General features: G+C 37.6%; 2 protein-coding genes across 3 annotated transcripts in view; one reads left to right on the top strand and one right to left on the bottom strand.

The window, feature by feature from the left end:
* Positions 1-16,385, bottom strand: part of med1 (mediator complex subunit 1) — a 633,161-nt gene that overhangs the window by 179,673 nt on the left and 437,103 nt on the right. The window lies entirely within an intron of this gene.
* The window catches only part of si:ch211-196c10.15 (uncharacterized), a 370,952-nt gene that overhangs the window by 27,655 nt on the left and 326,912 nt on the right, over positions 1-16,385 (top strand). The window lies entirely within an intron of this gene.

Here is a 16,385-nt window from a genome sequence, read left to right as displayed (position 1 = left end):
AGAAGATGCCTTCACACTAGCATCAGCACTTCTACGGAAGGAATTTCAGCAGCATATAGGTCAGGCAGTTTAGAGGAGACATGGAATCATCAGCATATGAGGATGATTACAATCAAATTTTAAAATTTCCACAACAGACGCTAAAATATTATTTATTATGTTAACAATGCTTTGTACTTTACTCGTGTCCCAGTATCCACGTAAAACAGCATCCTTCACATAAGCAAAAACATTTTTTGGAATAACAACACAAACGGTAGATAACAACACATCTTCCCCCTTAAGAGAAAAAGAAAATGAATAAAAGAGAAAATAGAGAAATGACATAACACTTTTTCTCACATTCTGTATAATAAATGTCAACAACAACAAAAAAAATAAATTCAATACAACTCTGAATCACTTTCAGTTGTTTTTCTCTTCTCGTTTTCTTTCTTTTTACCACTGGAAACTGAACAGTAGTCAAACTCATAACTTCACATAACTTTAATCAATCTTTCCGGAGGTTTAACATTTCTTTTTGGTCTTTGCTCGACCACTGTCTCATATTCTGTCTCTGCGACCTGTCCAGCCTCTGCAACCAGAGACTCAGAAGTTGCTGTTGGATCACGTATCTCAGCCTTAGAGCTTTGCTTAGGCCTTAAGTCAATTCTGTTCTGTCGCAGTGTTGATCCACCCTCCATCAAAATCTCATAAGACATTGGAGCAATCAGTTTTTCCACTTTGCCCAGCTGAGACCAGATACCTGTGTTATTGTCTCTTTTTTTGACAGTGTCACCAGGTTTCAGTGTTGTCAGTGGCTTCGCTTTTCTGTCATACAGTCTCTTTTGTTTGAGTTTTTGTTTCTGCTTGAAGCATTTCATTTGACTTGAATGTGCAGTGTCCAGAAGATCCTCTCTTACAGGCAAGTTTGTTCGGATTCTTCTTCCCATGAGCATTTGAGCCGGGGAAAACCCGTTCTCCAGAGGTGCACTTCTGCAGATCATGAGACTTTTTTGAAAGTTTCTTTACCAGCATGTGCCTTTCGCATGAGTCCTTTTACTATTATCACGGCATTCTCTGCCAGTTCATTTGCCCCGATGCATGGCTGGGAAACGCAGTGTCTCGTTCCCTGTTCTCAGGGAACCATGGTTACATACATAACCTGAGACGTTCCCTTTCGAAAGGGAACTCAGCACTGCATTTGATCGCTTTGGGGAACGATATACCAACGCCGCCATGCTTGAGGGGAGTGCATGCCAAAGAATAGCTAGACAAATGTCAGAACTAGCAGTTTCAACTGAAATGCCAGAACCACTCCCCCTACGGGTCATACATAGGCTATCAGTGACAGCATTCCCTATTGCCAACAGCCCAGGCTATAAGCCTCAAGGAGGCCTTCCACAGAAGGCCTACCAAGGCCACTCAAAGGCTTCTGGAACCAAGCTTCTTTTCAAAGAAAAGAGGGTACCTTTAAGGGAATGTAGCCAGGGGCCCCGAAGGAACCCTAGCCAGTCACTTGTCAGGGGAACATATTCGACCCTGATTGCAACCAGGGAGGCCGACCTGGTCTAACAGTAACCTAGTCTTGGCCAACAACCTGTCTGATCACAGAGTCTCAATTCACATTCTTCAGAGTAGATATCCAGTAAGAGGGACTGCAAAGAGGCAGTAACCAACTCAGACCAGATCGTAGAGACAGGCATCCTGGAGAGCAGGACTCAGCTTAGCGCTTTTTAACCTTACAAATGAGGGGAGTAAAACTCTGCTTAATACTAGGATCTACTCAGCGCTTGTTTATTTATGCACTGAGGAGGCTGTGCACTCTAAAGGGACCCAAACAAGGGGAGTACAACCAGCCTAAGGGCTGGTCTTCAACAGGGAGGCCTCAGAGAGCCCTTCAACCAATGACCAGACTTAGGGAGCTAAGTACTTATAAAGAACAACCCTCTAAACGAGGGGAGTACTGGGCTCAACCTAACAGGTAGATGATACTGTAGGCACAAAAATCATGGAGGCTCCCAGAGAGCCTGTAACATGAACTAATCCTGATACATTATAATCATAATGTAGAATTATTATCACAGAGGCCTTGCAATGGCCAGCCATGTGAAACGACATGCTTAATCTGCTAAAAGACACCCAGATGTGGGGAATTCGCTTACAGGGCAGCCTGTGAAGGCCACACACCTAAAAGCAACCCAACTGCTGATAATGCAAGAACCTACAAAACATGGGAACTCGTTCTGATTGAAACCGAGTTTTACTAGCAGATAAGACTGTAGAGTGAGACCACATAAAAGTCTACCTCAACACATTCCAACAAGAATTGTACTCAGTAAAAACACTTTTTACCCTTTAAGCAAGGGGAGTACAAACTTACGCCATCATGCTCTGAAGGAGGTCCAAACGGGGCCTGCAACTTCAGAATGACACGGGCGTCAGCTAGTGGCAGTGTCTAAGCTCTAAGGGAGCCATATATGAGAACCAAACTATCCAGTGAGGTTAACTATTTAACTCAACCTGAGCTTAACAACAGGCAATGTACCCAGTAAAAACACCTTTCTACCCTTAAAGCAAGGGGAGTACAAAATTTTTACGTCACCATGCTCTGAGGGAGGCCAAAGACAGGCCTACTACTCCAGAAAATCACGGGCGTGAGATCACTCAAACTCGAAGAGAGCAAACTCTACCTAAACACATTCCAACAAGCAATGTACATGCAATTAAGCCATTGTGCTCCGAAGGAGCAGAGCTTTAGCGTTGGAGCCCGCCCATGTCACGAGATAGTTTGCACCCATCTCGTCAATAGGAGGCATCAACGCGTACCCATACTTACTCACTCCATCAGCACCAGCGAATTAGCCCGCTGATGTCGATGAATGCAAGCTGAATACAGGTTCTTCCATGCCTTCTCGATCTCAGTATGAAGATCAAGAAGGAATGGAAGGCTCACGGTGGCTGGAGGATTATGGCCAAAAAGGAACCGTTCGTCGAACAATCCGCAAGCGGTTTCTTTCTTAACCTGCTCCAATGGCAGCTGCAGTCTGCCAGAGGTGCGTTCCACAATCTCAAACAGCTGTATATACGCGGGGGCAGGGTGGTTTTGAGGATTCAGGAGGCTCACCATCTTCATCCTCATCAGCCATCTCCTGCTCTCTTGGGCTTAGAACAAGAAGAGCAATCGCTGCTGGATCTAATGATGTCAAATACAACACATCATCATAATCCCACAGCTCACTCCCGTCAGCTGCCGAAGGTCGCAAGGAATTTACACCTCTCTCAACTCTTCAACAAGCTCCAGCTGAGAACCTCATGATCTAGTTTCTGCTCTACCTCAGCACGAGTAAGACCTGAACCATTAGGCGCAGCTGCCAGTCCTTCTCCTCTCGAGGAGAAGACCAGAAAAGAGTGGAGCATTTTTACAAGTAAAAAATGCTTACAATAAACACAGACAGATCCCACAAGAACTGCCTGTACATGCTCGTTTGTTCTCATAAAAGACAACATACAAGTTATGTGTGTGATCAACATTCTGGGACACAGATGCACACACTTCCTGAAACGTTTGTCAGACATAATTTGTGTTACCTTAATACCAGTTTGATATTGCGCTTCAAACAAAACAGTCCCTGAAGACGAAAAGATACTGACGTGTTCTCTAGGCACTCCTTATATATTTCCGGTTCGCGCCAATTATGACGTCATAGGCTGTCGCCGGCCAATAGAATTGCCGTGATTTGATAAGCGTTTCAGGCACCGGTTCACTAGGAGGCGTTCCCCAAAGCGTTGATCAAACGCAGTGTTGAGTTCCCTTTCAAAAGGGAACTGAGGCCCGTTGTCTGTACCCAGACCACACAGAGGACACCATGGCAAGCAAACGTAGACTTCATGAAAGCAATGACAGCTTTGCTAGTTGTAGACTGCAGTGTGGCCACCTCTGGGTAATTAGAGTAGTAGTCAGTTACAACAATGTGACTTTTCCCATCATACTCAAATAAATCTGCTCCAACCTTGTAGTAAGGCCTACTTGGCACAGGATGTGGAAGAAGTGGCTCTGCCTGCTGTCTGGGCCTGAAGGTCAAACAAAGCTCACATGAGGTTGTTAACTCTGAGATGTCCTGATAAATCCTGGGCCAGTACATCACTTCCCGGGCTCTCCTTTTGCACTTTTCTTCCCCTAAGTGCCCTTCATGATTTTTTTTTTTAACATTTCTTTCCTTAGGCTCGCTGGAATGATGAATTTGCTGCCCTTGAATACAATGCCACTACAGTGAGGTCTGATCTGCATGCCCAGTAATCCCTAATTCTCACGGGGCAGGCTTTTATTGTTTGTAATGAATGCCACTATAATTTATGTTTATTTTATGGCTACTTATTCAGTCTTGTTTTGTATTGAATATCATTAAATTTAAAGTATTTGTTGTGGAAATAGCCTAAAATACATGTTTATAGCTTAATGTTTGTAAATATTTCATTTTTACCGATATTTTAGCTACATTATTTTTGAATGAAATAATAAAATGCGACTGATAAACCAATGCAATTTATCGGACATTCTAAAACGCTTAACGTGAAAAACGCTTAATGTGGCTTAATGTAGGCCTACTAAGACAGTGATATTAACAGACGAAACTGAGTAAACATCATACAATTAAACCATATGTACAGAAAAGCAGTTGAGCCAGAATTTTAACACAGCGTGTTTAATTTCACTTTAAGCGTTTTCCTCTCATAGAAAAAGGTTAACATGGCTTAATGTACTAAGACAGGGATATTAAAAGACCAAACTCCGTAAACATCATACTGATAAACCATATTATGTAGAGCAAAGCAGATGGGCCCAGAATATGAATGCAATTCATTTAATTACAAGTGTTTTCCTCCCATAGAAAAACGTTATAAAGAAAAAGCTTAACGTCGCTTAATGTAGCCTAGCTACTAAGTGATATTAAAAGATCAAATTCTGCACAAACCAATTTTTCTGTATAGTATGCTTTATTAGTATAGTGTTTACTATAGTCTACACGTTTTTCTAGACATCGTAATCTTTTGGTAACATGTATTAATTACTTAAATTAGCTCATTGTTTCTACCTTAATAGATTGGTTAAATTAATAGGCTACATTGTTAGTTAACTGCATGTATATGTACATTTCTGAAATTACATAACATGCACAGAGTCACCTTTGATAACAGATTACTCCAAATTGTAACGTTGACATGCATTTCCTGTAAAGCTGCTTTGAAATTATATATATTGTGAAAAGCACTATAGACCTATACAAATAAATGTGAATTGAATATTGAATTGATAAACTGATCTAGGCTATATAAATCTTGCTTGCTGTCCTTGTAAATATATTTTTGGGGGTTTAACTCGGAGCTCGAGCCAAGCCTCGGGTTCAAGCCTCCTTTGAGGACAGCAAGCCAAGTTTGTTTTACCATTAACCATTCAGACTGAATGGGCAGGCGAACTTGTGAAATGTAGTTCCAAACGTAGGCTCGGGAGGAGTCTAAACATTCAGTCCTGTCAATCATCATTACGAGCATATATAAGCAGCAGTCACTGCATCATCCCAGAGACAATTCTTGCAGCATCCCTCCTCCTCCCCATCTCCTTCTCTATTTCTCTTATTCTCTCTCTGCGCAGTACTATTATAGGGGGGTTTAACTTGGAGCTCAAGCCGAGCCTCGGGTTCGAGCCTCCTTCGAGGACAGCAAGCCAAGTTTGTTTTACCATTAACCATTCAGACTGAATGAGCAGGCGAACTTGTGAAATATTGTTGTTCAATAAATATTATTTTATATAAATATGTTGTATTTGGTATTGGATATAATATTATGGACATCGACCTGAAGAATGAATGTTATATCAGACACAAGTAATGCTCGCCCAGGCTCTCTCTCTCTAATACTGTTTATTACATGGCTCTGTGGAATACTTCATTCTGATTGGTCACTGGCGCCATCCAGCGGTATGTTATTTTCTGATAACAACCGCTGAAAACAGATAACACAGGCTCATCCGGGTAACTGAAGTCTATATGCTTGTTAGGAATGTTTTTTTCCTTGTGGAAGTTTTGCCTTTGGTGAGCTAATAAAATATTAAAACGCAGTCAAATCATTATTTTGTGTACAGTTATTTAATTATGTCATCCGGTATCGCGGACTTGCTCTCGTTTAATACAAAAGCAGCTGCTGCCATGTAGTGGTATTAATAAATGCCGTGTAATATGTGGTATGACTGTACCATATCTCTTAAATGTCCGTGTCCATCTAGTTTGAACTTGCGCAGCAACTGCTCTTTCCGCGGAAGCTTTGTGTTTAAAGAGCTAATAAAATATTTCGACTCAGATCAATACCTTTGCTTTGGTATATGCTTTGGCAACATTGTGATTCACAGTCATGCTAATAAAGCTCGATTGAAATTGAAAATTGAAAATTGAGAGCTCAATATTTCATGTCTAATTATTTACTTATGTGGCAAGTAGCCGTGTAATAAAGCAGGATAATGTACATCCATCCGGTTGTTATCGCAGAATAAACCCCTTCAGACTGATGCTGGTCCTGATCACCCCGTCGGGGTTTATTCTGCGATAACAACCAGCTGGATGTACATTATCCCTTACTTATAAAACGGTTAGTTCCTGTCCTTGATTCTGATTGGTCAATAGCTGTGTTTTATTCACGATAAAACACGGCTATGACTGCTTCACCCAACAGTTCTGTGTATCACTACACAACACCCTTAGCAAACACTCTTAGCAATCTAAACATATGTTTGTTCTCACTGATATTGTTCATTGAAGCTTACTGTATTATGTAGAACTAGAAGAGTATTGTGAGAAAGAGACTGATTGAGCGAGTTTATTACCTGCATTCAGATTTAGCATTATCCTTCAGGTCAGTCCTATGTTTATAATAAAAAATCTGTTTAAATGTCTGATGTATTATATTGTCCTTTTAAGAGTTAAGGGGTTTTCCCGTGACTGACAGCGCTAGTCAAGCATTTGTCACTTACGTCTTGTTCCGTGTTCACAACAATTCACTCTTTTCAATGTAAAAGTCTTCGCTACTGACTGACACACTCATAAAGACAGTCTTTGCCACCATCTAACGGCGTAATAATGTAACTTCTGTTGCTGTTTACGGTCAGGGACTATTTTTTCAGACGGAATGAAGGCTTTTAGTGATTTTACTTCAGAAAGTTGCATTGATACATATTTTTGGCCTTAATATTTGTATTGTGTGGTAACCATTTTATAAAAGCAATAAGGTACTCGAGGCTAGTGCTGTATCGTGAATAAGTCACGGCTGAAGGGTGTTGTTAGGAGTCCTTCAGCTGTGACTGTAACGACTGAGACAAATCAGACACAATTATTTGTTATAGTTAACCAATAATTGTTTAAAGCTCACTCTGGGGTCTGTCCCCCATCCCCCAAGAAGTTCTCAGTTACAAGTTTTATTGTACCAAGGAATGTTGGTTGCCACATGGAAGAGCAGAGAAAAGCAGAGACAAAGAGTCACACAGAAAACCTGCATCTTTCCTGCATTAATTTATAGACAGACTGTTCTATAAATTAACATGCATATCCCCAGGAAATGGTATCCATTATTACTGTTTGTTGTATTGTACTCAGTATTGTATTCACATGTTTTATGATACATTTAAGGTAACTTCAATTATGCCATGTTTAGTGTCTATGGGTTCTTATCGAGAAGATTTAAATGCTTGTGTATACTATATGTCGATACCTGTGCAACACATCAGTATTACAAGAATCTTTAATAGTTCTTCTTCAAAAACTCAGCCAGTTAATCTTGCTCGGTCGTAAATGCCTTGACAGTCAGCATGTTGTCGCCCGGAAATACAACATTTTCATTGGTCAGGTCAACCCTAAGAGGTGTGACTTTGACGCCAGTGCACAACGCCCCTCCCACTCTCTTTCTTGCTTCTTGGATGATTGAAAAGACCACCTTTTTTTTTTTTTTTTTTGCTGCAGGCCTCTTCAGACCTAGGCCTGCAACCCAGCCATGTGCTTGTCTATGAGAGAGAGAAAGAACTCTTTCCCCACTTTTCCTGTTTTTTTTTTTTTTTGGTTTCTTCGTAGCTCCTACAGTTTCCCACTTCCGGTTTCACTCTATCATTTATCATTTTAGCCATTTATGTGTGACTTGCGTGTATGTATGTTTGTGTTTGTTAGTTAGCTATGTGTTTGTGATTTAGTTAATAAAACTTGTGCACAATTCATAGTTGGTTCTGACTCCCTGTCTGTGAATAGATTGCCTCTTAAATGATCAGATCTTGACTACATGCTCTGAGTAGTACCGAACAATAGGAATGTTGTTTCCCATAACCTGGAAAGGAACATTTCTTAGAATTAATAAACAATTGAGTGTTCACTGGACAAACAGGTTAATTGATTGTAATATTAATTTGGTAACGCTTTAGATTACAGCCCGGAAAGTACTGCATAATTACAATGAATTTACAGCGTAACTTTTGATAATTATAGTGTACCTATAAAGTAAGTACGTGTAAGTATATGGGAACAATATGTAAAGTCTTGGGAATAAAGGGGTAACAACCAGGAAAATAACAAATAATTTATACTGTAAGTATTTTAGAACTAAGGGGTACTTATACTATTATGATAGACAACAATCTTACGTTTGGGAGCAATTTAGCAAGAAAGTGCACTGATTAAGTTGTTTCAAGGCAAGTAGAAAGAACTATTTTTTTTTTTAATACATGGGGAAACTTTGGTTTCATGTTACAGGGTAAGTATGACATTGCGGGCCATAAATTAAAGTGGTGCTTGTTACACTCTTTCATGTAGTTACAGGGTAAGTATGACATTGCAGGTTGTAAATTAAAGTTGTGCTTGTTACACTCTTTCATGTAGTTACAGGGTAAGTAATAAATAACAAACAATCTGATATCACTGACTCTGAAACATTTATTTGAAAAACAACTTAATTAAAAACAGGTCTACAACACTTATTATTCATTTATTCATTTTTTTTAAAATCAACTTTTCATTATAATTTCTAAAGTTCTGACAGAAAGTAACACGTTTTGTCCTTTTTTGATTGTTGTTGTTTCTCTTGCTTGGCTTTCTCTTCTTGTTTCTCAACTGTTGAATCTTAAGAAGGAATCCCAATGCTATTCTGTATTAAAAGAAAATACAGTACACACAGAAATTTTCTCATGGTTTAGGCTATTCATCTTTCGCTTACGAACAACAAATGTCACTAGCGCCTGCATGAGAGCCGACTTTGCGTTCGACGAAGCATATTGTGAGCAACGTGAAGCTTTCATGACGTTCTCGCGGGAGATTCATGTAAAACTCACTCGAGAACTGCCGTCTCTGTTATTCTGTCTTGTTTGTTTATCATTATCTGTTATTCTGTGTATTTTGTTGTGAGCATTAATATAAAAAAAAAAAAAAAAAAACTGACGGCATCCGACATCCGCATGACTTTTCGCGTGAGTTTCTCGGCAGGCTTACGTCACGCTTCAAGTTACGTCAAGCATGAACTCTCAACCCTCTCATGCACGCGCAGGTGACAGTTGGTCGAAAGTTTAAAATTTTAAAATATTTGGTATTTTTCTTACAAATACGTATCGTTTCACTTCAGAAGACATTGATTAATCCATTGGGGTCGTATGGATTACTGTTGTTATTGCTGTATGTGCTGTTTGATGCTTCGACTTTTAGGAACACATGAGCTTGCATTATCAAGCGTTCCCAGATATGATTTCTAAAAACCTTTGTTTGTGTTCATCTTAAGAAGGAAAGTCGTATACATCTCAGATGGCATGAGAGTAAAAGATGAGTAAACGGTGAGCACATTTCCGGGTGTACTGTATTTTCTTTTAATACAGAATAGCAAATGACATGGGATTCCCTCTTAAGATTCATCATTGGAAAGAAAGAAAAAGAAGAAGAGGAACAAGGTAGCCAAGCAAGAGAAACGAATAAGAAGTGTTGTAACTTTAAATGTTTTGAAATAAGTTGTTTTTCAAATAAAGGTTTCCGAGTGATAACAGATTGTTGCGTTTTTTTAATTACTTACCCTGTTGGTTTGACGTTGGACGTTTGATATTCGCAAATTTAGGGACCGTCTCTAAAGTTACGACCGACATTGGTATGCACGATTCTAACTTCAATAACATTTGAAGGGAATCATTTACAGCCATAAAACCAACTGTAAAGTATTCATCCAGGTGTCAGCTATGATGCACACCTTTTATATTTTTGATATTTATTAAAACAAACTGTCAAATCATGTGTAAAAATGGCTATTTTTCACTACTGTATATTGGCTCATACATAAATATGTCATAATTTAAAGCTCAACATTTGAAGGGAATAATTTACAGTCATAAAACCAGCTGTAAAGTGTTCATCTGCATGTCAGCTATGATGCACACCTTTTATATTTTTAATATTTATTAAAATAAACTCAAATCGTGTAAAAATGGCTATTTTTCACTACTGTATATTGGCTCATACATAAATATGTCATAATTTAAAGCTCAATAACATTTGAAGGGAATAATTTACAGTCATAAAACCAGCTGTAAAGTATTCATCCAGGTGTCAGCTATGATGCACACCTTTTATATTTTTGATATTTATTAAAACAAACTGTCAAATCATGTGTAAAAATGGCTATTTTTCACTACTGTATATTGGCTCATACATAAATATGCCATAATTTAAAGCTCAACATTTGAAGGGAATAATTTAGTCATAAAACCAGCTGTAAAGTGTTCATCTGCATGTCAGCTATGATGCACACCTTTTATATTTTTAATATTTATTAAAATAAACTTAAATCGTGTAAAAATGGCTATTTTTCACTACTGTATATACGCTCATACATAAATATGTCAAAATGTAAAGCTCAATAACATTTGAAGGGAATAATTTACAGCCATAAAACCAGCTGTAAAGTGTTCATCTGCATGTCAGCTATGATGCACACCTTTTATATTTTTTAATATTTATTAAACTGTTAAATCATGTTTGTATTGTATTTGTATTACAACTTCTCTTGCAAATACTGGGGTGGCACCATGGTACATTGACATATACCATGGTGAATGTATACTATATTCATAAAATATGGTATTCATATACTCCAAGGTATTTCAAACAACATCATGGTACTGTCAGGGTACATGTACCAACAATTATGGTAGTATGTTAGCGTCTGATTACTATGGTAAATTTCTGTAACGAATGAACTGTTTCTTTTTTCGTATTAATGTAGGTAGTTAAATGCTCTTGAATAGCAGATTTAAATTATGGCGTATTTATGTATGAGCCAATATACAGTAGTGAAAAATAGCCATTTTTAAACATGATTTGACAGTTTATTTTCATAAATATTAAAAATATAAAAGGTGTGTAGCTGACATGCAGATTAACACTTTACAGTTGGTTTTATGACTGTAAATTATTCCCTTCAAATGTTAAGCTTTAAATTATGACACATTTATATATGAGCCAATATACAGTAGTGGAAAATAGCCATTTTTAAACATGATTTGACAGTTTATTTTAATAAATATTAAAAATATAAAAGGTGTGTAGCTGACATGCAGATGAACACTTTACAGTTGGTTTTATGACTGTAAATTATTCCCTTCAAATGTTATTAAGCTTTAAATTATGACATATTTATGTATGAGCCAATATACAGTAGTGGAAAATAGCCATTTTTAAACATGATTTGACAGTTTATTTTAATAAATATTAAAAATATAAAAGGTGTGCATCATAGCTGACATGCACATGAACACTTTACAGCTGGTTTTATGACTGTAAATTATTCCCTTCAAATGTTATTGAGCTTTAAATTATGACATTTATATATGAGCCAATATACAGTAGTGAAAAATAGCCATTTTTAAACATGATTCAACAGTTTATTTTAATAAATATTAAAAATATGAAAGGTGTGCATCATAGCTGACATGCAGATGAACACTTTACAGCTGGTTTTATGACTGTAAATTATTCCCTTCAAATGTTATTGAGCTTTAAATTATGACATATTTATATATGAGCCAATATACAGTAGTGGAAAATAGCCATTTTTAAACATGATTTAACAGTTTATTTTAATAAATATTAAAAAATATAAAAGGTGTGCATCATAGCTGACATGCAGATGAACACTTTACAGTTGGTTTTATGACTGTAAATTATTCCCTTCAAATGTTATTGAGCTTTAAATTATGACATATTTATATATGAGCTAATATACAGTAGTGAAAAATAGCCATTTTTACGCATGATTTAACAGTTTATTTTAATAAATATCAAAAATATAAAAGGTGTGCATCATAGCTGACATGTAGATGAACACTTTACAGCTGTTTTTTGACTGTAAATTATTCCCTTCAAGTGTTATTGAGCTTTAAATTATGACATATTTATGTATGAGCCAATATACAGTAGTGAAAAATAGCCATTTTTTACACGATTCAACAGTTTATTTTAATATCAAAAATATAAAAGGTGTGCATCATAGCTGACATGCAGATGAACACTTTACAGCTGGTTTTATGACTGTAAATTATTCCCTTCAAATGTTATTGAGCTTTAAATTATGGCATATTTATGTATGAGCCAATATACAGTAGTGAAAAATAGCCATTTTTATACATGATTTGACAGTTTATTTTAATAAATATCAAAAATATAAAAGGTGTGCATAATAGCTGACACCTGGATGAATATTTTACAGTTGGTTTTATGGCTGTAAATGATTCCCTTCAAATGCTATTGAAGTTAGAATCGTGCATACCAATGTCGGTTGTAACTTTAGAGACGGTCCCTAAATTTGCGAATATCAAACGTCCAACGTCAAACCAACTTTATGCCAGTCATGAACCAAGAGTGTAACAAGCACCACTTTAATTTACGGCCCGCAATGTCATACTTACCCTGTAACTACATGTAACAAAAGTATATTTCCCCATGTATTAAAAAAGATTGCAATAGTTCTTTCTACTTGCCTTGAAAGAACTTAATCAGTGCACTTTCTCGCTAAATTGCTCTCAAACGTAAGATGTTGTCTATCATAATAGTATAAGTACCCCTCAGTTCTAAAATACAGTATAAATAATTTATTTTCCTGGATGTTACCTTTATTTCCAAGATTTTACATATTGTTCCCCTATACTTACTGTAGGTAGGCCTACACTATATCGAAAGTTACGCTGTAAATTCGTTGTAATGACGCAGAACTTTCCGGGCTGTGAAGCGTACCATTAATTTTAATGTAGCTACATCAAGTTAATCTGATTAACTGATTCACATATTCATAATCAATCATAATTAATAATCATAATGAGTTATAATTAATATTTCCCCTTTAAATTAATTCGCTGACTTATTCACGATACAGCATGCCTCTCGTACCTTATTTCTTATACATAAAATGCAATGCGTTTCAATGGAGGAACATTGTAGGCCTATATAATGAAAAATGAAAAAAAATATGGCCATTTTACACACATATTGCATAAAGCAAAATCCAAATCATTCTGTTATATCTTTCATAACATAATTGAGAATCATCTTTATATAAAGTTTGGTATAAACAAAAATCCTAACACCTAAAAATTGATTGGTGATTATTATTATTTATATATAGAGAGATGATCACGTTTGAAGAATTTGAAGGATGACACTTTGTTTCTTATCGAAAGTAACAAAACAGAGCTTATTGCGATTATTGGTGGTTAATGGTGGTTAGGCTAACCACCACTGTATTCGTCGTGTACTGCTTTCGTCTTATCCACCCAGTATTGCCAGATTGGAAATGTCCAAGTTTCATACCAGAAGCTCAAAATTATCGTATTTGGAAGAAAATTATCGTACACTAGTTTTTATTATAGATAAATGAACTAAATCAATATTTATTTTTTAATATTAATATAGATTTTTTTGAGAACGGGATGAATCAATACTGAACTTAAGCTGGACAATCACACTATTTTAGCTGCTGTACAGCATTATGTTCCCTCTATCTCTGTAAAGATACTTTGACACAATCTGCATTGTAAAAAGCGCTATATAAATAAAGGTGACTTGACGAGTCAAACGTACAGAATACAGCTATTTATCTAGACCAACAACTTTTTGACATGACCTGCAATTACCACAATAGGCGTACCTTAGTGAGAAACAACTGACCTAAAAACGCTGCGGCAGGAACATTATAACTTTTGCTCGTGAGAGTCATTCTCCATGATGACTGGCCGAGAAGATGTAACATGAGAAGATATGCCTAACAAAGTTCGCGTTTTCCTTACAATCATGATGCAGAGGATCCACAGCTAGACCAATAAGTATAAGCCGATTATAACGACCATCATTTGAAGTGACACAAAATTCTGAAATTAACGTACATTATGGGATTTTTTTCATTATTGATCGTACATCGTACAGAGGTCAAAATTATTGTACAAATACGATAATTATCGTACGTCTGGCAACACTGTATCCACCTGTCTTTGTCCGTTGTCGTAATTCACGAGAAACCGAAGTGTTCCCAAACAGGAGGCCTTGTTGCAATGTAATGCATTCGGTGCACACGTGCACCGTTACACCCCTAATTTATATATATATATATATATATATATACACACACACACACACATACATACATACACACACACACACTAAATTGTCAAAAGTTTTGGGACGCCTGCCTTTACGTGCACATGAACTTTAATGACATCCCATTCTTAATCCGTAGGGTTTAATATGGAGTTGGCCCACCCTTCCACAAGGTTTAGGAGTGTTTTTATGGGAATTTTTGACCATTCTTCTAGAAGCGCATTTGTGAGGTCAGGCACTGATGTTGGCGAGAAGGCCTGGCTCGCAGTCTCTAATTCATCTCAAAGGTGTTCTATCAGGTTGAGGTCAGGACTCTGTGCAGGCCAGTCAAGCTCCATTCCCAAACTGTTCCCACAAAGTTGGGAGCATGAAATTGTCCAAAATGTCTTGGTATGCTGAAGCATTAAGAGTTCCTTTCACTGGAACTAAGGGGCCAAGCTCAACCCCTGAAAAACAACCCCACACCATAATCCCCCCTCCACCAAACTTTACACTTGGCACAATGCAGTCAGGCAAGTACTGTTCTCCTGGCAAATGCCAAACCCAGACTCATCCATGGGATTGCCAGTCACTCCAGAGAACATGTCTCCACTGCTCTAGAGTCCAGTGGCGGTGTGCTTTCCACCACTGCATCCGACGCTTTGCATTGCACTTGGTGATGTAAGGCTGGATGGAGCTGCTCGGCCATGGAAACCCATTCCATGAAGCTCTCTACGCACTGTTCTTGAGCTAATCTGAAGGCCACACAAAGTTTGGAGGTCTGTAGCTAAACTTTGCATAAAGTTGGCGACTTCTGCGCACTGTGCGCCTCAGTATGCGCTGACCCCGCTCTGTGATTTTACGTGGCAACAGTTCCTGTTGTTCCCAATTGCTTCCACTTCATGATACCACTAACAGTTGACCGTGGAATATTTAGTAGTGAGAAAATTTCACAAATGGACTTATTGCACAGGTGGTAACCTATTACGGTACCACGCTTGAATTCACTGAGCTCCTGAGAGCGACACATTCTTTCACAAATGTTTGTAGAAGCAGTCTGCATGCCTAGGTGCTTGATTTTATACACCTGTGGCCATGGAAGTGATTGGAACACCTGAATTCAATGATTTGGAGGGGTGTCCCAATACTTTTGGCAATATAGTGTATATATATATACACACACATACATATATACATACAGGTGCTGGTCATATAATTAGAATATCATCAAAAAGTTGATTTAATTTACTAATTCCATTCAAAAAGTGAAACTTGTATATTATATTCATTCATTACACACAGACTGATATATTTCAAATGTTTATTTCTTTTAATTTTGATGATTATAACTGACAACTAAGGAAAATCCCAAATTCAGTATCTCAGAAAATTAGAATATTACTTAAGACCAATACAAAGAAAGGATTTTTAGAAATCTTGGCCAACTGAAAAGTATGAACATGAAAAGTATGAGCATGTACAGCACTCAATACTTAGTTGGGGCTCCTTTTGCCTGAATTACTGCAGCAATGCGGCGTGGCATGGAGCCGATCAGTCTGTGGCACTGCTCAGGTGTTATAAGAGCCCAGGTTGCTCTGATAGTGGCCTTCAGCTCTTCTGCATTGTTGGGTCTGGCATATCGCATCTTTCTCTTCACAAGAGGAAGATGCGATATGCCAGGTCAGGCGAGTTTGCTGGCCAATTAAGAACAGGGATACCATGGTCCTTAAACCAGGTACTGGTAGCTTTGGCACTGTGTGCAGGTGCCAAGTCCTGTTG

Source organism: Ctenopharyngodon idella, chromosome 2 (assembly GCF_019924925.1).
Source record: "Ctenopharyngodon idella isolate HZGC_01 chromosome 2, HZGC01, whole genome shotgun sequence".
NCBI lineage: Eukaryota > Metazoa > Chordata > Actinopteri > Cypriniformes > Xenocyprididae > Ctenopharyngodon > Ctenopharyngodon idella.
Note: the sequence above shows the minus strand (reverse complement) of the source record. Positions and strands in the feature narration are given on the sequence as shown.